Below are 24,544 nucleotides of genomic sequence, written 5' to 3'. Positions count from 1 at the left end.
AACATGGTGATTCAGCAGTGAGGTTGAAAACAAAGTACTCAGAACTTGTACATCCTTGAGGGAAGTGACTTTGCCTAACTCTATGCAGACAACAGTCAGTATTGATCTCACTTGAAGTTTCTTAGTGGTCTGAACAGACAAATAATGAGTAAATAAACTTTCATTCACTCTCAAAGAAAGATGTAGATTCTGCCTTGCAAATACATACATTGGGTTACAGATGTCACAGAAAAACAGATTTTTCCGCAGCTTCTAGTGTATATAAGTCTGGATTTTTTTTTTTTTTACATTGAACTGGGCCTTTAGCTAGTAAAGAAAAGCAGTTTAAAATGTACTTTGGCAGCTTTAGTATGCTCAAAATGTACACTTATTGCCATATCATATCAAACACATTTGTAGCCTCTTTCACGCTAAACTTTTCTTAATGTGCTTTACAGAAACATATCAACATATTAAAGGGACACTGTCAAGGCTGTTAGTCCTAAAAATTGACCTACTTTGATACTGGACCCATATTGAAGCTTTTACCTCTGAAATTTGTTCTGTGTACTTCTTCCTTCATAATTCTTCTACACAAGTACAAGAAATAACTATAGGCTCAAGTTAATTTTTCTATTGAAAGGGGGAATTGAGGACAGATAGTGTAGTGGTCAAAGGTTAATTTTGGGATCTTTAGTAGTGGTTCTTGAGGTTAAGGTGTAACTGCTGTTGCCATCAGTATGAGGTTTCTGGGGAGATCCCAGTGCAAACACAATGTGTGACTCAGAGGGATGAATGTAGGCCTTGATAGGTTGATACATTCTGAAATGATTGAAATCTCTTGAATGGCTGCATGAAATAAGACGTCCATTCAGAAAAAAATCTGTTTTCTGGCTTCCTGAACTTACTAGTTGTCTTCCAAAATTGACTTGCTTGCATTTGCTTGGAGCAGATATGCTCTACTTTCCCATAGATTTGGCAGTATGTTAGAAATGAGGTACTAATTAACCACTTAAAGGTTTGGATCTGCCAGCAGCTTAGTTTATGGATACTGATTCAGCAAAGCATTCATGCAGCTCATTGCTTGCCAGGCTGGGAAAAGAGCTATTGCAGACTGCTGAATTTATTTACATGACTCTCCTGTTCAAATCCTAATATTTTGCAGTGCTTTATAATCTTGCAGCTTATTTATTAAATAACAATAAAGTCTATACTCTCCGGAGACAAATAGGTACAAAGAAAATGAAATCGTCATACGCCAGCAACTCTGGGTTGAGTATGAGTGCTGAGCTCATAGCGTTTGCTGTTTCCTCCTAAGTTGTCATAATGACAAGTATTCTGAAGTACAGGGCAGATATACATTTAAATACAACATGTACTGATCCAAAGCTTGGACATTCTGAAATTCTACATGTAGCTATTCTGGTCAGTTGTGTTACAAAAATCCAGTTCTGGGTGCATGGCTGCACACAACTGACATCTCATCCCCTCTCTATTTGTTCTGGCTAGCAATATTAAGAAAAGAAATTACTCATAGCTGGTGTTTTCATGACAACAGACCTGATGGTTTTACAGGAATGCTGACATTTGTAAAGCCCTGTGCCAAATCCCATGCCAAGTCCCACATTTCCCAAGGGGTATGATCTGGCAGTAGTTTTGCTGGATCCATACCAAACAGAGAATTTAGCATCCTCCTGCAAATAATTTGCAAGCCAATGCTACTGGAAAGCAAGTGAGCAGTACTTATTCATCTGCATTAACTGGTTTAATATATTTAATAAAGAAACATTTTATTTCTTTATTCAGACATACTGTTGGTCTATCACACCTGTGTAGCTATCAGAAAGACCCACACTTTGTTTCAAAAGTCTAGTTAAAAGAAGTAAAACAGCACTGCTATTTATATTGCTACTGTATTTCCTCCGTGGTTCAATATCTAATAATGTTTCATGGTACTAATATTTGGGGATTTGGCTGTCATCAGAAATGAACTGCCAAGGAAGCACTTATTTTAACAGAGATGCTATGTTGAGAAGGGTATAGACTTGCATTTCATTTTGTAATGTCAGAAAAATTTGCTATGTTTGATTTCTTTTCCTTTGCTCTCTTCTTTGGGGAATTAATTTTTACAACAAATGGACATTACAGTTGGATTTCAGAACTGATTCTGTGCAGTTTTCATGGATGCCTCTGGCTAGCTGAAGGCTGCCATCATATAACTGTTGCTACCAGGCAGGCTACTTGGTTGGTCTCAACTCCCATTTTTTTCCCCGCCTCCTCTCAGGGAAATTCACCGAAGTTTGTATCCCTCCTGGCTAACCCTGTGGCTGTCTTAATAACCTGAAGCCTGTCCCCAGGCTAGCTGTCTTGGTTTCTCATCCTCTGTCTTGCAAACCCAAACGTAGTTAATGTGACTTCAGCAGAGGGTCAGGATTACTCTGGGCCTGCTGTCGGCTCTCTTCTGCTCTCTTTTTAAGCTGCTTTGGGTCCTAACACAGGACTTCAGCAAAAGACATGAACTAATCTCTATTTCCAATTTCTGACAGCTCTTCTGTGTCCACCTGGGGTATATTTGCTTGCTTAGCACAGAACAGTAGAGCAGTGATCAATAAAGCGTTTAGACATAGATATGGCCCAAGTATATAAAGTGAACCCAACGCTTCCTAAGGAGTTTCTCTCAGGAAGAATGGAGTTGTGTTGCTATATTTATGGCACAGGTGTGATCAACGTACTCTCATTACCACTCCTTTGAAAACCCTGGTGTAAAATCACCATAATTTTGAGCACTTTATGTAAAAGTGGTAACTGAAGGAACATGATTTACAATCCAAAGGTAAATACACTAGTAGTCATTTATTTGAGAACTATTTTCATTTTTTTTTCTGTTAATCTTTAATTTTTGTCACTCAGTCCAAGTGTCATGCCCATTACTATTTTTACTGGTAGTTTTTAAATTCTGATTCCATTTCTTGTTGTTGTTGTTTCAAGATTGTCCAGAGAATATCTTTCTTCAGAGAGATTTGCCTCAGCGTCTGGCAATTGTCCTGTAGCTACAGTGCTGTATACATGAACTTTTATGTGTCTCGTTTTTATTGCATTTATCAAGAAATATCAGAAAACTGTGGTAAGGCAGTGGAAAACTGTGTTAAATCTTCAGCTGCTGGGTGTTGGGAATATCATTACTGCCATCAGCCCCACAGCTGCAAGATCATTTAGGACCCAGTTACATCAACTTCCCTCAATTACTAGTTCCCAAAATTGCTTGCCAGTGGTGAGTCAGAAGGTGTCTTATAAGGTGAGGAGTTTGCATGTAGTTTTTTAGAAAAAAAAAAAAATGACAACAGCAACACATGGTAGAATCATAGAATAGTTGAGGTTGGAAGGAAACCTTGGAAACTGATCTTACTTCCTGCTCAAAACAGGTGTGACTTCAGGGTTAGGTCACTCTTCTGTTCTTATTTCTTGTTTATATACTGTTTATGTGTGTACTGTTTTCATATGCATAATGTTCATTACTAGATCCTTAGTCTAAAAAAAAATGTTAGAACGTTAAATTTTTAATGCATAGGCATACAATGACACACTTTTCAAACTATGAAGCATCCTATAAGGCTATACAATATCACATAAGCAAATATTAGCTTTCAAGGACTGTGAAAAATGAACTTTACAATAATCCTTGATATTACTGCTCTCAGTAAGACTTTGCAGCTTATTCAGATCATTTACTTTCTGATTATGTGGCCTTAATATCCTTCACCTGTAAGGATTTCTAATACGCAGGGAGCTGAATTTCATTACTTGCACATTACTTTTTCCTGATAGTTTCTGAAGTTCATTGGTTATTATTGATATTTCTCTTACATTCTGTTACTAAATGCTTATTTTAGCATTTCTTTGAATTCCAATTTGACTTGTGAACATACACCTGTCACTTGTGAAATTAGAACAATTACCATCTTATTTCTGTCTGTTCTTCTTTCCTGTGGAATGTCCAAACTTCCTATGAGTTCTTGTCTTAATGTAGGATACTTCACTAATTTAATTTTATTTTTTCAGTGTCTACTGTATTTAATCATCTACTGGCTTTAGTTTTAATGCCCCTTTTGCAGCCTGACTGGAATCTGAAGTGGTCAGAGTGCAGAGTATTGTGCCTCCAAAATATATGGAAGAATTCATAGGAAAAGGGAAAGCATTCTCAGTGATAGAAGGAAAAGAAATGGCAGTGCATTTGCAGTGATTCTAGCTGGAGTACATTTACTTTTGTTCATGTATTTCTAATAGAAACAGTTTTTGTTTATGCTGCAAAGGAAAGAAGGGAAGAGTAGATGTTGTTGTAAGCATGTGATTTAAAGACAGATGTTTCTCCGTAAAGGAGGTCTGGTGGCTCTCTGTGACAGTGATGATACAAATATGCCATTTACTTGATTTTTAATGAAAGCATCAAGTACATATTTCATATCCAGTCAAAGAGAAGAGCTGTCTTGATTTTTCTGTCCTGTATATTCACAAGGAAATACAACTGCATTGTTCTGAGGTCTGACTCTGCACTTTTGCCTAATCAGAGCAATTTTCCTGCTTGTCATGCATAACATTACTACAGCTTTAAGCAATTAATTGGATAGTTCTGTACTAAGATATCCCCAAACTGAAGACTTGTGGAGCATAATAGATGAGCTGTCTGCATCAGAACTGCAGCCTTAAAGATGACAACCTGCAACGTCCAGCAAAATTTCTTTCTTGAGTGGCAGTCCTTATTACTGACATACACTTGATATATTCTAAGCACTATCCACTGTGTGTCAGTTTATAGACCTTTAATTCTGCAGACTTTTCAAATTTGTTTTGAAATTCTCAAAATGAGTTTTAAGAGAAAGCCTCATGAACTGAGATCCTGCCCAGTTCTACTTGATTACAACCTCATTATAAACCTCGTATCTTAAGAAGTGGAATTTGGGTATCTTTGACCAAGTTTCTTTCTCTTATCATGATATACTAAACAGTGACTGGCTGTCATTTTCCACCCCAGAAGGAGCCAAGTATGTTTAATGCACACCGTAATGGTTTTTGTAGAGCAGTGGTAATCGAGAGCAGATCACTAGTGATGAGAAACGTGATGAAAAATGATGTAATGGTTAATTTCTCCCATAGCTCAGAGTTACTGTGTATGCAGCTTATGGCAAAGAATTATTTCTAATTTTTTTTGTTTGTTTGTTTATTAAAACTTCTTTTTTGTAAGTCAGCTAGTTATTAATTTTGTGAGAAAAATACACAATTTGAAGATGGCAATGTAGCGTGATGACAGATTTAAACATTAGGGGAGGCCAGGGTTTTTTGAACTCTCCCTGTATGCATCACTGCCTTGATTTTAATTATATCTGATTATAGATAACTTTTTTGTCATGTCTTTATTATTTTATAAGATAACTACTGTGTTTTCCTTATTTAATACAGTGGTCTATTAGCAGCTTTTAAATATACCAATTACTTCAGTACAACTGTAAATAGAAAGTAAAGAGAGTAAGATTGTTAAATAGCCATGAATATGTTTTGGATTCATATACAAGGACTTTTCCTTTTAATTTTCAGACATGCAGTGTCAGTTATATATTACTGTGAACTTTCTGTCTGCATGGTCCACATATTTGAGTTGAATCATATTCAGGACAGACCACTGCAAGGTAAGGAGCCACATGCACTTATAGTAGTTACCTCACTATTTTCTCCCCTTTTGTCTAGTCTGGTCTTGGCGTACCCTGGTTCTGATATATCAGGATAAATGAGATTGTGTTGTGGCCAAGCAGATGCTGAGAGAGTCGAAAAGACTCTGGCTTGTCTGCTGAAGTCCTACTCGGGGAATTTAATGCTTGCCAACATCCTGCTGTAATTTCTGAGTCAGGTAATATCCTTTCCAAACCAGCCATTTAGTAGCACACAGTCTTTTAAAACTCTTGATTCAGGGTAGCCATTGTAACATGAAGTCAAGTTCCTCTCAGCAATTAACAAATAGTAGTAGAGCTCATTCTTGGATTTGCAGTGCTGTTTTTAGGAATTACAGTGGTGTTTGCTGTTGGCCAGTATTCGTCGCCTATAAGAAGAGGAAAACAATTAGAAAGGATTAAGAAAAATTGCTTTATCTGTGTTTTGTTACTTAGATGAGGGATTAGCCAATATGAAAAAGAAAAAAAAAAAAGAAGAAAAAAGTAAAAACATAAAAGGTAGTACAAGTTAAAGATAAAAGCTGAGTGTGTTACTTGCCTTGGAATACTAATTCTAGACTTGCAGGGGAAATAAAAGGAAGCAACGAGACGCTGTTAGACTCAGTTAGGTGCTTTGTTGGGAGCCTCTCATCTTCAGGAGAGGCCAGGCAGCCGGTCAGCCATGAGGGCAGTGTTTTAAAAATAAACATGAAATGCTGGCAACCATTGCTACAATAACCCTAGTCAGAAATGACCTTGGGCAGAGGCACTTACCATTCTTACATGACTAGGTATTGCTAAATTGTTTTCTTTCACGATAATCTTACTATAGGTCGGCTACTCAAGAGGTATTTACTGTACTGCAAAACCAGTCTGATGCACCTATCTTATTTATCCATCTATTTTCTCACCTGGCTCGCTAATATTGCTAAATATATGATTATATATGCAACCATATATACATATATAGTCATTGCTGGAGCAATGTAACCACTAAACTGCATCCAAAAATGAAAAATACATAATTAATCACTTCCTTATTGCATATTCTAATATAAAAGAACAATGCTTCAATGTTATGTATATGTCATTTTTCTACAAGTTTCAGAGTTTCAGTGACTGAAAGAAAACTCTTCCAGCAATACTCAGGATTAGGCCTTTTACCATCTTTATCCTTTACAGGTGTGTTCTCTAAAGTTGCTGGTTCTCTGTCAGGAAGAGTTTAATGCATAGGGTCAACATGTATCAGTTTTGTTCTGCTCACGAGTGGCCAGGGGACTGCCAGTGGTGGCAGGAAATGAACAGAGACATTTACTTAGTGATTAGTCAATCAGGACATGCGAGCATGGCTACTTATTTATTCCTTGTCCAAAATAGAAAGAAAATTATTAAACAGTGTCTAGAGATATGTCATGCTAGTGATATTACCAAACATTTTAAAAACTAAGAGAAAAATGTAACAGCATCACTTACAGCACACAAGAGATTTTATGTGATAAAGGATGTGAATGTGGCACTGACATTCAGTACTATGTATACAATTTGTGTAAGATTCTGAATGTTACAAATTCTGGTTAAAAAAAATCATAGAATCTTAGAATCATAGAGTCATAGAATGGCTTGAGTTGGAAGGGACCCCAAGGATCATCAAGCTCCAGCACCCCTGCCACAGGCAGGGCTGCCAACCTCCAAATCTAGTACTAGACCAGGCTGCCCAGGGCCCCATCCAACCTGGCCTTGAACACCTTCAGGAACGGAGCATCCACAACCTTTCTGGGCAGCCTGTTTTAAAATAAAAATATAATGTGAAAATAGTTACAAGTACTTCAAAATAAGTACTGTTTTGTTTTGTTTTATTATTGTAATATATCAATACATTTTAAGATTTATAAGTCATTTTTTAGAGCGGAAGGACAAGGCACCCTAAAAATTCAGAACTTGTCAAATGCTTTTGCTATCAGTCTTTTTATTATGAATTTATTATCTATTTTTTTCCTTGTTAACAAACATAACTGTATAAAGAAATGTGAAAGGCTTTTTAGGTCTCTGAAGTATTTAAGTGACACAGGCAGTTCAAAATTATTTAGACATTTTTCTGTATCATGAAGAAACCACACTTGCAGAAGCCTCGTGTTCCTATGAAGAGCCAACGAGTTGGCTGGTTGGTATAACACTTTAGCAAAAGCTGTTGGGCAGTATTGTAGAAAAAAGTTTCTTTGTGTATCACAGTCCAGAATCTGTGTATGCAAGCGATTACTTACATACTGGCTTACTTAAGTAACCACTGATGTTTAAACAAAAGTATTAAAACAGAGAAAGAAAAGAAAGAAATGGAATAGAATAAAGTAAATTAGTTATAATTTGGCATAAAGTATTAATGAAATCTGTTTCATATCTTCTTGCAAATGAAGGCTTTTCTGAACTGGTTAGCTGTGACTAATCATATTTTCTTGTGACCATAAAAGATGCCATACATAATATTATAAATCCCTGCCTCTTGTTTTTGATTTGTTGCATAAATCAAGAAGATAAGCATTGAAATATACTGAGATGCTGAAAAATGTGTTATTTTTAACATCATTCTCTAAATGATGTGTTTCAGAGTTTTATAATAGAAATTATTAGAGACAAATCAAAACTAAATTCTGGCTTTCATAAGAGAGTAAGTATCATATACAGTTCTACTAGTATTTGTTCAAAATACCCAGTGAAATTACCAGTGTTTAGTCTGTTAATGGTATTTATTAATAAAGAGTGAGTAATCATTCATTTCTCAACACAACCGATTAAAATGTGTCAAAATCATGAGACGGTTAACCGTTTGTGAAACAGTATAGAAAACAATCTCTGCTGTCCCCACAGGAATTTTTTGTAGGGGTAAGAGTTGTGGATAGCCTGAATATTTAAGAGGATTTCCTGACACTGTTTAAGATAAAAACCCGAAAAAGAGTAAAAGAAACTTGACAGGCTTTGCTAGTACAATAAGAAGCAACATTTTTTACCATTACTGTAAATATCTGTAGCTAATATGATTATTGTAAAGCAGACATGTCCAGTGTCAGTATCACATAATTGCAAAACTAATGCTTTTTTTTCCCTCTGATGTGGAAAATAAAGAGTTTCTCTGGGGAACTGACCTCACCCTTGCTGACACTGTCTAGTTTTCTACTTTTATACATTGTCATAATCTGTATTTCACTCCATTTGTTTTGCTCTAGCAGTAAATATTTGTCATATAGCGTTTATTTCTTCCCCTGCTTTGCAGGAACAGGAATTCTAGTAATTTGCTCTTTCTATTTGTGTACATGGCTCTTGTCCAGCACCTCCATCACCTAACAATTGCTTTTCCCCTTTGTTTTCTCTGTCTCTCTTTTGTAAAAGATTGAGTTGTGTTTTATCCCCTAATTCTTTCAAAATGCTGCCTACCTTTCTAAATGATGGCAACCTTATGATAAGGCAAGGCAGTGAGAGAGGTGAAAGGACTGTGAAGTCTGTTGTGACCAGAGGGGAGGAGAGCTCTCAATGGTTCCATGTGGGTCTGAAGGTACTTCCTTGCCTTGTGTGTCTGATTGGGGAGAAAGGGTGGGGACCCAGGGTGCTCCTGGTTTTTTGTGTTGATGCTCTGTCAGGCATGCATCTCCCTATCCCTCTGCTCTTTCCTTCATTGCTCTTTCCTCTCCCTTCCTAACAGCCAAAGAAAGGGTAAAATAGCAGAAGGCTTTGCTAGGAATTATGCAACTCATGTTGAAATAGGCAAATTGCTTTTCCTGATCGAAAAAGCAGAGTGAGTGAGAGGAGCTAATTTGTGCTAGTGTGTGTCAGATGCACTGACTTCCTGGATTGCAGCCTGGATCAGTTGTTATTTCAGTCCTGAATTCACTTTAAGGAAAAAGCTGCTTTCTTTTTTTCTCTTTTGTGCTTAGTAAGGTCCTCATTTACATGAAGCTGTCAAATGTTATGACATTTAATGTTAATAATGCCACTTTCATTATAAATGTTTCTGCTGGTATTGTCATAACTAGACTCACTGAAAAAAACTCTGCTAAGATGCCTGTTACAGGCCCCTAAAGAGAGGCAGATGCCTTTCTATCTCCAATATTCCATTCTTATGGGGCAACACTTAGAGAACTTAGTCTGGCATTGCAGTAGTATTTTGTAATGCCATTCTCAGAATCACACTTTTGCCAACAGCATGCCAATAACTACAGAAAAGAAAGTTTAAATTGAAGTTCTCAGTCATTGTTTTGGTGCTGTTGCTGAGAAATAGGAGGGCAGTTTCAAACTAAAAGGCATAATCATAATAACAAATATGTTGATCAATCTGAAAAGTCACAAAGGGACTCCAGAATGCCATTTTATGGTACCAGAAATCACATGATGAGCTGAATGGAATATAAAAAAAATATATAAACCTAAATGCTGACAAATTTAAATACAGGTTTTGCTGCTGTTTTCATGAGCAGAAAAGGTGGTTTTTGTATTCAGATTCCTTATAATATTGTACTTTTTCTGCTCTAGCATAGGTCTGGAACTTCTGAAGCTGAAATGTACTAGAAGGTAACAGCAACATTATGTTCATTCTGTAGAATAATACATATGCAATGTAATATGAATTCGAAGTCCCAAAAGCTGTCTTGTTTATGGAAGGTACTTGTATTTTTTTCACTTTACAGAAAACGAAGATGTGACTAGGTGATGGTCAGTAGAATTTTTCAAACAGTAGTAAATCCAGGACTATAAATCAGTGTTTTCCTATTCTTATTCCTGTGTTCACTCCAGTATGTGTGCTGCTCCGTGTGACAGTTACTGTCCTCATAAAATTCCAGCTCAGGTTTGAAAATCCAGGTGTCCTGGATAAGCATAAAATTTTGTGTGCTCCCTTCTAAGGGAAAGTTCAAAAGACTTAGATTTTTTGTGTAATTTGGATAAGCAACTAGAATTTCATGCTTATCCAAATAGTGCTAAACCTCTTAGTCTTTGAACTTTCCCTTAGAAGGGAGCATCAGAAGAAAATTAAAGGAGAGGAGTGTGTAGAAGGGTTCAAGCAAAGAGGAAGTACAGAAAAAAAGAAGGGATATCTGTGTGTGTGTGAATGTGGAAGGGCATTTTGCAGTGATACGGAAGATCTGCTTTGGATGTATCAAAAGAGAAAATGTTCATGGAAATACTGCACATGTAGTTCAGCATTGTGCATTAGCAAGCCTCAGGTCCAAACTTTCAAAAGGGCTGAGACTGTATTTAAGCATTTGAGAATAGTTGGTAAGTTTATCAAAGTCTTTGAAAATCAGTCCACACACAGTACAATAGTTTGGGACTAGACTTTGAATTCTGCTCTGAAAATGAGGATGACAACTGTCATGTGGTAACCTAATTTTCTTCCTTACGTTCAAAACAACACACGTAGTTGTGGTAAGATGTGCTAGTAAAATAACTGCAGTCAAGAGTTGCTTGTCCTTTAGCATTTTTTTCACAAATGCTTTTTGTTTGCTTTGGTGTTAGGGCTCAAATCATTAATAAAAACATATTCTAGTAAAATGGCTATATACCCATGTTTATGATGCATAAATGAATGGTTTGGAGACAAAATGTAGCAAGAAAGGATAAAGCAAAGTAATAGTCAAAATCATTTTTAAAAGGCTAACATATTCAAATTCTATACGATGATGAATCATAGTTGCATTACTGAGCCCTTTATCCAGTTTCTCAGTGAAACTGGAAGGTCTAATTGAAACTGAATTGAATGTTGTCTGAATGAAGCAATAAATCCCAAATTCGAAACTATGATTTAACTGAATACTTGTTTAATTGAAACCAGTTCAATTTAGTTGAAAACAGTTATTCCAGGTACTGCTTGCTTACAGCTAACTGACTATTGACATGCATTAAATATCCACTGAGAACCCGATTTTGATTCCTTCCATGTCAATAACAAGTCTTTACTGAAGCTAGTGATAAGAAACTTGTGTATCTTTAATGTTATATCTCCCAGAAATAAAACAGTTTGAAATCTGCACAAAATTTGTAGCTCATATTTTTGAGGATATATAAAGCCTGCTAAGTGTTGTTAAATGAGTCTAACTATATGATGAACAGGTGAACTTTTAAGTTAAAACTCACAAATGTAAATTTATATCTTGAGAGTATGACACATTCATGTAATGTAGTAAATCACCTTCATTGGAAAAGGAGTTGAATTGTCTTCAACCTTCTCCAGTGGGGTCACCCAGAGCAGGGTGCTCAAGCTTTTGGCCAGGCGGCTTCTGGAGATCTCTGAGGATGAGACCCCTGTGCCGGTGCTCTATTACCCTCACAGCACAGTATTGCTTCAGCACAGATATTAATGGTAACAGTGCAGTTGTTCTGTTTTTCTTAGGGTATCTTTTGTTTCCGCTTTTTTTTTTTTTTTTTTTTTCCCCCAGATAGTGACTTAAAGACCCTACTAAGTTACTGCAATGACTGGACTCGTACAGTATGCAGCTGTATTACTGGAGTTTTGTACCCTTGAGCTGGCACCACCCTGTGACTTAGTGTTGGCCTCTCCTCTCACAAGACAGTACTTGCACAATAAGTTGTTATGACACAGCTGCTGTGATAAAGATTACATATAAAAATAACATATATCAGCCAGGGATACTTCTACAGTTGAGTTGCATATCTTCTAATTAAGACAGCTGCATCAAATTGCACTATCTTGCTGAAAACAAAACAACAAACAAACAAACAAAAAAACATGCCAAAGGAGGTTGTGGATGCCCCATCCCTGGAGAAATTCAAGGTCAGGCTGGATGAAACTCTGGGCAGCCTGATCTAGTGGTTGACGAGCCTGCACATAGCAGGGGGTTTGAAACTAGATGATTTTTGAGGTCCTTTTCAACCCAGGTCATTCTATGATTCTATGATAATAGCAGCACTTTGCTATACTCATTGCAATAAACACTTGTTTAATTGAATTTCATGCTTTGGTGGGGTTTGCATCCAACAGTGTTAGTAGCAGTCTATTCACAATGTAGAGAATTATGAAATATAGAAAGGGAACTTGATAGTCAGATTAGGACATTTGACGGTATGAGTCTAGTCCACTGAGAAAAATAGATTTACTTCTTTGCTATTAAGATGTGTTAGACACACTTATACTTTTGTTTTACTTCTGATTCATCCTTTTTTTTTTTTTTTTTTTTTTTTCCTGGATGTGTGAGGATGCTTACTGTTAGATAAAAAAAAAAAAAATGTTGATACATTGATCTCCTATCTTTACTTATCTTCTGTGAATTTTAGCAATCTTGTGTTTCCTCTCTGCTCAGGAATCTCTAAATTTGGACCATTCCATGGCCTAGATCTCCATGGGACTTGAGTTACAACTTCTTCATACAGTCAGAATTTCCTGTCTCCTACATAGACATTCTGCTCAACAGTATTTTAAGCTCTTTAAAGCTTTTGGTGAAGGCCATCATAAAATTAACCTGTGTAACTGCCTATAAATCTAGGTACTGTGTTAGCTTATTTATCTTCATCCAAATGCTTGTTCTAACGATAAATGTTAACATTTTTAATTTTATATGCTATAGATATCTAATACAATTTGTTTCATACTTCTCAACACTATCAAGATTAATGTTTTCTGCTTTACTGAAATGAGATAGTTTTACTTTATTGCAAGGGTTTTCTTTCAGTTTTATAAATGAAGGAATTCATAATTTCTTTTGCCTGCATGAGGAGTTTTAAATTTGTGTTTATCTTTTTGATTTGGAATATATATATACATAATTGCCTTCAAACAAAACTTTCAATTTCTTAATGAGATTGAGTGGGATATTCATGTATGTTTTTATAACCTCAGAAAGAAAAAAAATACTTAATTTGGTAGTATTGTTTAGAATATATCCTACAAACAGGATTCTTGAGTCTTCCTTCTCTTTTTTCAAATCCAAGAAACCCAATAAGAAGAGAAACTACTTCAGTCACTCTGAAAGTAGTGCCTCCTAAGTATTTCCGTGGAAGCTACAACAAAGAACACAATAACACTGTTTGATAGAGGAAATTCTCAGCTACAAAACACTATTTTTTAACCTAGTCACCACCATCAGCTGTCCCTAAGAAAGGGATATCTGGACATGGGGATTGGTTTAGAAGGACCTAGCTGGTAATGGGAAGCTCAGTTGCAGGGACATTTGCCAAGAGCAACTGAAAGTTTACCCTCTTAATAACACCTAATTTTTTCTTGTTTGTTTGATTATTTTTATTAGCTTTTCCATCTCCTGGCTCACAAGTACAAAGCCTACTGGTAACTTGGCCTTACAAGTTTTTGCCTTTAATATACCACTTCCGATAACACAGATCTGCTATTATTTTCTAGCAAGCCTCACTTTCAGACTTTATTAAAAGTCTAGCACCAGACATCCAAAAATTCCTTGTGTCTGTTTTATTTTAGATTTGAATCTTCCTTGAGAAGAGGTTTTTATTGCTTGCTTCCATTGGCACATGAACTAATATCCCTTCCAATCAAGCAAAGCACATAATTACTTACATGAAAAGCAAACTCTTTGGGAAAATTCTCAGCTAAACCCATCCCTTGAAGGAAAATAGGAAGGGCATTGGCAATTAGATAATCTGCACTTCAGACATGAACAAACACATTTACCAGATAATTAGTAGATACTTTTCTAAGTATTTCTGGCACTGAGATCCAAAAGCAGTGCTAAGGCAGGTAAGCTCATCTGATGAGAAAAGCCCTGTGGCTGCAACAGACTGCTAAATTGAGAGGAAGAAATGCCACGTATTGTAACTCCTTGCATGCTTCAGACACTCAGTGTTCTTTGTCTTGAGTCTTCAGCTGCTGTTATCTATTCTTTCATGAGCTGGAAGGCAAGAAATGTCACATTCACAGAAAGAGCAGCCTCCTGTGAACTTTCTACTTATTGCTGGGGAAAAAAAAATACATGCTCTGTAGGCCTTGAGACTGGTATCTTGGGCACAGTAAGGTGAGGGAGCAGATACACTGAATAGAACTGCCCAGAAATAACTTCTAGTCTGTGTTAATGTTGGAAATGGGGACCAGATATACTAAACTATAAACAGGCCCAACAGTACTCTTCTGGTAGTAGCTAGTCCGCCAGTGAATTTTATACTGAGATAAATGACTCCAGACAATTGACATCTATCTCTGCAGGCTGGTGGATTTTGGTCTGAACCATGAAGAACCTTTAGAAACAAACCTTTGTAATGCCTTTCTGTCTCCAAAGTTAATGTGTGGTGTTTCTAAGGAAGTTCTGACGGTTGAAGTTGGCAACCATGGGGTTATTCGTCTACTCTTTAACAGTGATTAAAAGATTGAAAGTTACTGCAGAGACAAGGTAATGTCTGTGTTTTCTGTATGTACGTGTGCATACGGAGGTATACATATATACAAAGTGAAAAATGTCCAGCACACTACTTTCACTAGTTAATGATCAAGAAAAAAATTGAACAAATGATGGAATGATCTTACAGTTTCATTCAATGTATAAAGGATTCCTCGCTAGCCAATGTTATTGTGAACAAATCTCTTTTTTTTTCAAAATGCAAAGTGTCTGTGATACTTGAAGCCACAAGTTTACAAAACAGTCTTTGAAGTGTTCTTTTCCTAGTGAGTTTTATGCTTGTAAAAAGTTACTGGAAACATTTCTCAGTGATCAAAATAATAACAGATAATCACCTGAACGTTTTAACACAGTCTCCAATGTTACTGGCTTTTTCCTCTGTATCTCTGTGAATAGAAGTATGCATTTGTACTCCTACACATTATATAATGCACAGAGTACATGTTTATCTGATAATATACAGTTATAAGTTATTTTTAATAACTGAAATGAAGTGACATTTTTTCATGAGTATGCTACACATACAGTACTTAAAAATTGATTTCAATAATATTTTTTATTTTTACTTTAATACAGGAGAAACACTGTGTTCAAAAATTAAACATTTTTAAAAGAATAGCAATACATTTTTCCCAGGCTAGTCTTGTGGTACACACTACACTACGTGTAGTGTACCATGATTGAAAAGATGACATCTTCTATTAAGTTGCATGCTTTCCTCCAAAGTGTGTTAGAAATACATTGCTTCATTTGGCAAGATTTTAAAGAATCTCAGCACGTCTAATTTTAATCTTTTGTTATATGATAATTGCCAACCACATGTTGTACAAAAATGAGAGATGGTTGTAATTCTGGCACTGTAGCCAAACACCATTTCCTCCAGAAGGCAGCTTTTGATTTTTGTTTTATACTTGTGGTAATAGGGTGAATATTAAATGAAACTTTGTTCTTCTCAAGCATTAGAATCTATCCCATGTGTGCTGCTGTAGTTTCAACAGCTATATAGGAAATACAGTGATATTACTTTGCTCACAGGAGCACATTCTCTAATGTTTGTAAGACACTGTGAGACCTACGCACAGAAGGTCCTTTGTAAATGCCTATTTATAAAGACACTAAATATTATTGTAGCTGTGTGGTGTTATACATAACGTAACAGAAATGTTGTACTCATATTGGTCAAAGAAATATGAGTTGTCTAGCATGTTAAGGAAAAGTTAATGCTATTGGGAGAGACCTATTACTTTATTTGCCTGCATTTATATAGCAGTTTTAATAAAGAACTTGTCTATTCTGTGTTGTTACTTTTATTTTGGAAATAAGATCACAAGACTGTAAAATATCTACCTCTAACTATCTATTGAGAATGGTACTTTTTAAAATGTAAAGTTATCTATGTGAAAACGAGACATCTAAACACACTAGTCATTTGTATTCTCTGTAATCAGCATAGAAAAACATGCATCTCCTGAGGGCAGTTCTTCCTCGGTATGCATCAAAAGTAGGTGGGATGAAACACCCTCTGGAGATGTCTATCTACATCCATTAACTATAGAGGGAGCCTATTTCAGATTAGCTTTAGCTACCTAGAAGTTAAAGATCTGATGGAGCTGAAGATCTCCCCTGCTGCTCCATTAGTGAAAGATGCTTCCAAATCTCAGAGATATTTAATAAAAAAGAGAGAATGAAACCCTGACTCTGCTAAACTCAGTGACTCCACAGACTTCAGGCCAGCACTGCTACTGTCAGGTTCAGGTCTGTTTGTGTGTCTGCAAAATATCCAGCTTCAATCTAAGCTTTCGTCTTCTTAAATAAAGGTTGTGATTGTGTGAAGCTGTTTTACAAGCACAGCAAGCTTTTGCAGCTGCAACGTGTTGAAAAAATTAACTGAATTTAGGAAGAGATATAATCTATGTAATGTTTGTTCTTTACTAAAGCAAGTATTTATCTACTGCACTTAATTATTTGTTTATTCAGTTCAAGCAAATTCCTAAATATTTCCTGCCTTTATTCAATTACTTAAAACACTGAGAGTCTGGGAATTAAGGCAAAAGTAGAAATGTCAGAAAGGTAACTGGGGCCAGCTTTAAGCAGAGACTGAGCAGAGGTAGAAGGCAGTACCCACATTGCTGCAATAAAATTGAATTATGTCACCCCATACATGACAACAAAGTAAGTTACTTTTCCCTTATCTTAAAGGTGACAAATTGAATTTTGCCTATGCTACTAAGAAACTTTGATCAGGCCCTCAAATTGGTGGTCTCCTTTCTGATTTCCCAAAACTCCTGCTTCCTGTGCAGGGTGCTGATCATATGAGCAGATACCTATCTGACCTGGGCTGACAGCAGTCAGACTTGTGACAAACAGACAGAAGAAGTTAATGTACATTTACAGTGATGCCTTCCTATCTGACTACTGGAGAAATATTTATATTTGTACATATTCAACTAGCATTGGGCATTATTTATGTGACAGGATATTGCTAAAATAGGAAAGGTTCTTGAAACACAGAAGATGTAATGTCAGATGAAGCAAAATTTGCTAAGAAGAAGCATAGAGTAAGCCTGTTCACAGAAGGAATTGAGCAGATAATAAATATTAACCTCAACAAAAAATATGCAACAAGAAATGCTGCAATATTTTGTGAAGATAGAAATCATTCATTAACGTGCACTGATTTTAATAGTTCATTAGCTGAGTAACAGGTATCAAGATATATGCAGTACTGGAAACAGGTACGTGCAGACTTCCTTTACTTTCATGTTGTTCCATGTAATAGAAACTACTGAGCATTAAAATGCAGATAATGAACTGTTGGTTCTAGAGCCTGACAACACTCTTGGTTCCTGGCTACTTATTTCATGATCAGTCCCAGGATGTTCCAGTGAATATCTTTAGGAAATGTATCTATCATATTCTAATATACCTAATATAATGTATCTATCATATTCTAATAATACTATCATATTCATAGAAGGGTTTGGGTTGGAAGGCACCTTATACTGTTATCCCTATTCAATGTTATATTTATTCAGTCAGTGCATTTGTTATTTGATGTTTTAAAGGTCTCTTGAATGGGCTGCTTTGGTGAGTTCTTGAAGAGACTGCATGATGAATTGCAGATAGCCACTAATATAAGGTATGTATTCTTGCTGCAAGTGGCTGGTCTTATAACAAAGAGCACTGGATTACATTGAAGGTGATGGTACTACTATCTATTCTTAAGCAATCTGAGATTCAGAAGTGCTACTCCATATGCTTTAGGTTTCTCCTCCCTAAAACAATGAGAATTTTACTGTCTTAATCTGTAAACACTTTAAGAACAAACATAGCACCTAAATGTACAGGGGGAGCCTACCAGTTGGAGTTTCCGTAGATCCCTTATGAAAAATGACTACGCAATTACTTGTTATAAATTGAAACTGCTAAGAAATCTCAGTATCAGAGAAGTTTTCTTTTTTTTTTTTTGACCTGAGTCTCCCCTTTTTTTTTCCTGAGATTGGACTTGTCTGTATTTCTTCTCTCTCTTTTTTTTTTTTTTTTTGTGATGTTATTTGCCTTCCATCCTCCTGATAAGTTGAATGTTCTAAGAAATTCAGGGTAGTTACAAGAGTCCCATTTTTCTTCCTTTTGTATTGACCTTGTGAGACTCTTTAATAGCCTGCACTCCTCAGCTGAGATTGCATGGGGTCAGGAAGGTCAAGATGGTTTGTGAGCTCTTCCTTGTGCAACAAGTAAGTTTTAGCCGCATATACACCTAAATACTGTCTCACGCACTGATGGCTTTCTGAAGTTGCTGTGCCCGCACACCCTTAAGAAGATGGATTGCTCATGATCTGTATATGAGATGCTGCTGCTGTAGTCTGTCTTCAGCTTCATCTCACATATCTCACCTCTGGGCAACAGCACAATGTAATTGATGTTCACTGTGCCTCAAGGGGTTAAAGATTAATGCAGCACAAAGGCATCATGCAAGCTGCAGTTTCAAGGATTTTGACTGTGATCTGCAATATTAGGTTTCATTAAGAAGTTAAAAAAGAAGTCGTACCAGAATGTAAATTAGGCCAGCAGCTGTAAATAGTTGAATGGAGTAATAACTTTCTGAAACTTTTTGTTGCTTGAGTATATGACTTTGCCATAAACACTGAACGGGATTATATTTGACAGCAATATTTTCTTTATTACAAGTAGTGAAGCAGTATGCAACAACAGTTGTTACTTGAGGAATTTCAGAACAATTTATGTAATGTTAAGAGTTTAAAAACATAACTGAATCCAGAAACCCTGATTTCCCTGCTTATTTAATAACTTTTTATGGCTTCAGTGAGAAGTCATGAGGAGCAGAATAAGGTTCCTCCATAGATACCCTCCAAGTATATATTTGCCTATATGGACACAAATGCAGAATTTAATAAATAAGCATAAATACATACCCTCTCACCTTCTTTTTTAGATTTTTTTTCTGTACAAGATTAGCTCTGCGAACATTCTGTCAAGGACACTCATAATGGGCAGATAAAGTGTTACTGTGATTGTATAAAAAGCTGAGTAACATTAAACTTTGAATGTGAATGGATTTTCTTCCAGTAACAAGCTTAGATTTCATATCTGATTTAGACTTAACAATAGCACTATAAGGCAAAAGAGAATAAAAACCCTTTATGTATATTCTGTTTAAATTAAGTGTTCTATTTTTTAAATTAGATGTGTAGAAGTTATTTGACTGAAGCTCGAAATTAAGTTCACTGGAAGCATTTGGCAATTAGCATAAATATCATAGGGGATGATATAAAAAATATTAAAAAATGGCATGACCTGAATATGCCATTAATATTAAAGCTGCGGTTTGGCAGATATTTAAACAATAGTGAACATCACCCTTCTGGCCTGTCTCACTAGAGATGTCCTCAAAGCAAATAAGTGTGTTTGGTCTTCTCTGAAGTCAGGCTCAATTTTAACAGTTTATCCAGTTTTATTCAGTGTCATTCATTCAGCATTCTCAGGAAAGTTCACAAGGTTGGTTTAATAAAGGTATCTCTGGTCTTCAGCCCAAGAAATTATACTAAATAATATGTCACATGCTGGCATGAAAACCAAAGCTGATTGATTCCCAGATTCCCCAGTAGGTCTGTCCTTCTGCTGGTAATCTACACAGTGCCCTTGAAAAAGAAAACAAAAAACAAACAAACAAACAAACCATAAATTAGTTGGAAACAGTAGCAAAGAACAGGCAACGTAGGAAAGATGGAGACTGGTCAGGACAGATTATGAAAGCGGTGTACTGTCACATACATAGTACTTAGTATATCTATCTAGATATGTAGAATTTTTCTTAATAGATAGAAATTTCCGCATCTAGGATTTCTTCACTTTTAAAAATATACAGACAGAATTACAGAAATATTCAAGTTTGACAGAGGTTAGAGATTGCCATTATCCCCTTAAGCGTGGTGATTCTCCTCATGTTGACTCAGCTCCCACTTCAGTCCCACAGTTATGACAAACTATCTTGCAAGATCTCCAGACATTGTAAGTGCACAAGCCTTCAAATACCATCTGGTTTGACCATGTCAAAAGCAGCACATGCTACTTTGTGGTAACACGGTGGAAATCATATAGCAAGTTGTTGGGAACAACAGTAGTTATACAGTAAGTTCATTATACAGTTATCAGAAGATAACCTGCCATGGTATTGTGAATCACATCACCACTATAATGCAACAGGCTATTGTATTCTGGAGTCAAATGCTGTTAGCATTAAAAAAAAAGCATCAGAATACAAAAGTCTAACAAAACAAATTATGGAAATAAAAATTACTTGAAGAGGTGAGAAATACAGCATTAGAATAAATGGAGATCCCTGCATGATCACAAATCTTTTCTAGTGTTGTTGCACTGTTTGCAAGACAGATTTTAAAGGTGCCTTTTGTTTTGAATGACAATAAAAATTACAGAGAAAACGTAAAAGTGATTTTCATTATTAGCCAATAGTTAGTTATAGTCTTTTTCAAGTTTCATGTAGTTTTATTTTTTTAATTGTTCTTGTTCTCCCTTTATCTTTGACCTGATTGATCGAATCCAAACAACCTGACAAACTGCGGATTCTTCATTGAGGGCTGTTCATTACTATAGGTAGTAATTGGTGCCCAATCTCACCTGGGGCCTGTAGGCACGATTATAGGTAAATTTTAATTGCAATCAAATACATAAATATCAGTATCTAAATCTAAACTTTAGCCTAGCATATTTTGGGATTATTGTTTTTTTTTTTTTAGGAGTGCCTTGTGAAAACTGCCAAAACTTTTACATCCATGAGGTATGAAAGAGGGGAAGAGAAATGGCTTTTGACAAAAGGATCACTCTGGAGACTCCATGAATCACAGCAGCTACAGGTACCAGGGGTGGAAAAAAGTGGAAGAACAGAAGATGCTGGACGAGGTGCTGGATGAGGTGAAAGGGAGCTCAACACAGAAAAGGAGGCAACTCATGGAGGAAAAGCATTACAGTGTTTTGTAGGAACATCAAGAAGGAAGCTGGAAAATCTGGAGGAAGCTGGAGGATGTTGAGTTTAAGTTGAGGAAGAAGAGACAATGCAGAAAAAGAAGTTCTTTCTGAGGTGAGAACTTACTGACCTGTTTATTTTTACAACCACGAGGAATATGATGCTACTGCTGTCACTGCTACTTTTGGTAATGACATGATACAGTAGTAATGGAGCAAAAGTAGGTGTCAGAGTTGAAACAAAACAAAGAACACAACAGCTTTCATTCATATCTCTAGAGTCTCCAGCAAGCAAAACTATTTTGTTAATATTTTATTGTTATTAGTCATAAGTTCAGCAAGGGAGCTATTACAAGTGAAACACTAGAACAGACTGAGCTGACAGTAAGCTAAAACATGCCTAGGGCTACAAACTTTTTTTCTAGTATTATGACTTTCTAGTTTCTGCTTGTGATGAATAATGTGTCAGAAGAATCCCTAAACTCCATTACTGATTACTAAGGTTGCTGAACAAATGATCTGGAAAATAATACAACTTTGAAGCAACTATTTGGAAGTCACCACTTTTCTTTGCACTTTTCTTTGTTAAAATATCCACGTTAACCTGACCTTTCAGATTCCTAATTCAGCTGCCTTATATTTTTTCCAAAATACACTTATTTTTCTAAATAAGACTGGACTTCTACCAGAGAGGTACATTCTCAATCCTGAGAATGTGGACAAAACTTTTTTTTTTTTTTTTTTTAAACTCACCTTATGCTCTACCACCAGTTGAGCAAAGTTCAAATTCTGATTCTTAACAAAAAAAGAATGATACCAGCTGCTCTCCAGTTTAAGTACTGGTGGAAGATCCATGTAAGAACTCTAGTTACTTATATTTATAGAAATGCTAATCTGAGACTCATTCTGATAAGTGAAGGTCAATTGTCTGAAGCTAAAAGATATTCAATTTATTTTCTAGGCTACACTTGAGGTTGTTGCAAATTTCAGCTCATGTATCTACATGAACTAGAGACTTTCATTTCTCTTATGCTGTTCCTTTCATTTTTAGATCCTTAAGTTGATTGGAAATGGAATTACATGGGCTAACATGTTTGGACACTAAGTGCTCTAATATTTTGCATGATGAAGGACTTCAGAAATGTTTTGTATTTTCCAGCTATAGCGACTGACCTCAACAGATTTTCCCTCTTCTTATAGGCATTGCCTTACCAGTTTCTGTTGACATTATATGTAGTCTTAAGCCTATTACGTGAACTCCATATAAAGTCTCATTTAATATTCTTGTTTTAACATTTTGAGAATAGCACAAAACTCCTCACTCTCCTGGTATTTCTGCAGCAGAATTACTACAACTTTCCATGTCATGTAACTTGCATATTTTGCTCTAATTAGCCCTCTCTGCTAAATGCTTCAACTGAGAAGATAGAACAGGCTGATGTGAGTGAGGATGGATTATTTTAAAGTGATCATTGCAGACAAAAGTGAATGGTGAAGATATGACAGTTTTTTTTCAGTTGGAGAAACTGTTGTTTTCAGTGAAAGCCATCACAATATATGGGCTTTTAAGAGAGGATGATACAGCATATATTTCTGTTTTTCCACTGGTGTAAATATTCTTTCCAGTAATAAAATTCTTGTGAGGACTGGAAAGGCCTCTCTGGTCAGCAAGAAGTTTGTTTTCTGAATGAGAAAACAATGGGATTATGGAAAAGATGAAATTATTCTCCAGAACTGACATTTGAAGTAGAAAAATTTTTCATATGTCATGGCAAATGAGCTATTTTCATAAAATAAAATAAGAAAAACATAGTCATTAACTTAAGAGGGGATCAAAAACTAGAAAAAACATAGGAAAAAATACACTGTATGTATTCTCAAAGGAAATAACCAAATATTTTTTTCTGGGTAATTTATTATAAAATCAGTCTACTTTCAAATGTTATGAAAAAAATAAAAATTCAAAATCACTCAAAGCCTGAAGAAGTGCCAATGAAAAAGATTATCAACTAAAATAGCTTGTACTCAATCACTGTAGTTACTTGCACGTACAGAAGAATTCACAATTGTAGAAATGAGTCAGATTTTGTTGCCCAATTGAATTGGAGGTGGAAGAGATACATAAATCTATAGCGAATTAACTCAGATAGTCACAGCAATCTTAAATCCATTTTCATGTGATTCAACAGAGAAAAAGGTAAAGGCAGCTGCTTTGTTCTTACCAGCATTGTCACTGTGATAGTAAACTCACAAATGAGTCAACAAATGAGCTGGTGTTTACCATTTAAAAACATATTGCTCATCCTTCTGTTTTAGGAAAGGTTTGGTTACATTTAATCCTTCTAATCTCTTGATTGCACAGAATTATTCCAAAGCACGTTGCCTTCCTCCCCACTGAACTCAGCCAGCATGACACTATCTTGTTTTTCCTGTAATCAGAAGCTAATGGGGACTATACAAACTGCTCCCATCCCTCTACCCCATTCTTCTCCACCTCCCTCTGAGGCAATCAAACTGTGTAATCATTAGAGAGACTAATCGAGACAACAGGATTAAGATCCAGGAGCTCGCTGTAAGCCTCCACTGAGTAGTTATCTCTAAATAGGCCAAGAATAGAAGCATGAGTAAGTCAGAAGTTCTCTAGGAAAATCACTGGTCAAGTAGGAAAGAAGGATAAAAACTTAACTTTGACTAATTACATTAGCTTGTGTGTAGAGCCATGGCTAATATACAGATAACAAGTGCATTTTTTTTTTTTTGAAAGGTATCTGCTCTTTTCAAAATGCATCAGCATTCATATTTGGCATTGCGTGCGCTGCATTTCTTAACTGTCTTACGGCATTTGTTCCTAGGTGAGAATTCTTTTTGTATGCGCATGTAGTGATGGCCTGGAAGTAAGTTTGTATGCATGGGAGTGCTTATTCAGCAGAAGATTACTCAGAACCTGAGATATACAGTGCATTAGAAGTATTCAGAAGCTCTATGACATGTACAAAACAATGTACATAA

General features: G+C 36.0%; 1 long non-coding RNA gene across 1 annotated transcript; it reads left to right on the top strand.

Annotated features, from left to right (window-relative positions):
- Positions 1–3,219: 3,219 nt before the first annotated feature.
- On the top strand, positions 3,220–23,199 carry LOC124417742. The gene is made up of 4 exons (XR_006938523.1): positions 3,220–3,274; positions 5,569–5,660; positions 18,100–18,173; positions 21,310–23,199. It is a non-coding gene; the product is annotated as an uncharacterized LOC124417742 (long non-coding RNA).
- Positions 23,200–24,544: the final 1,345 nt, after the last annotated feature.

This window comes from Gallus gallus, chromosome 2 (genome assembly GCF_016699485.2).
Source record: "Gallus gallus isolate bGalGal1 chromosome 2, bGalGal1.mat.broiler.GRCg7b, whole genome shotgun sequence".
Lineage (NCBI taxonomy): Eukaryota > Metazoa > Chordata > Aves > Galliformes > Phasianidae > Gallus > Gallus gallus.
This window is presented reverse-complemented; position numbering and strand designations above follow the sequence as displayed.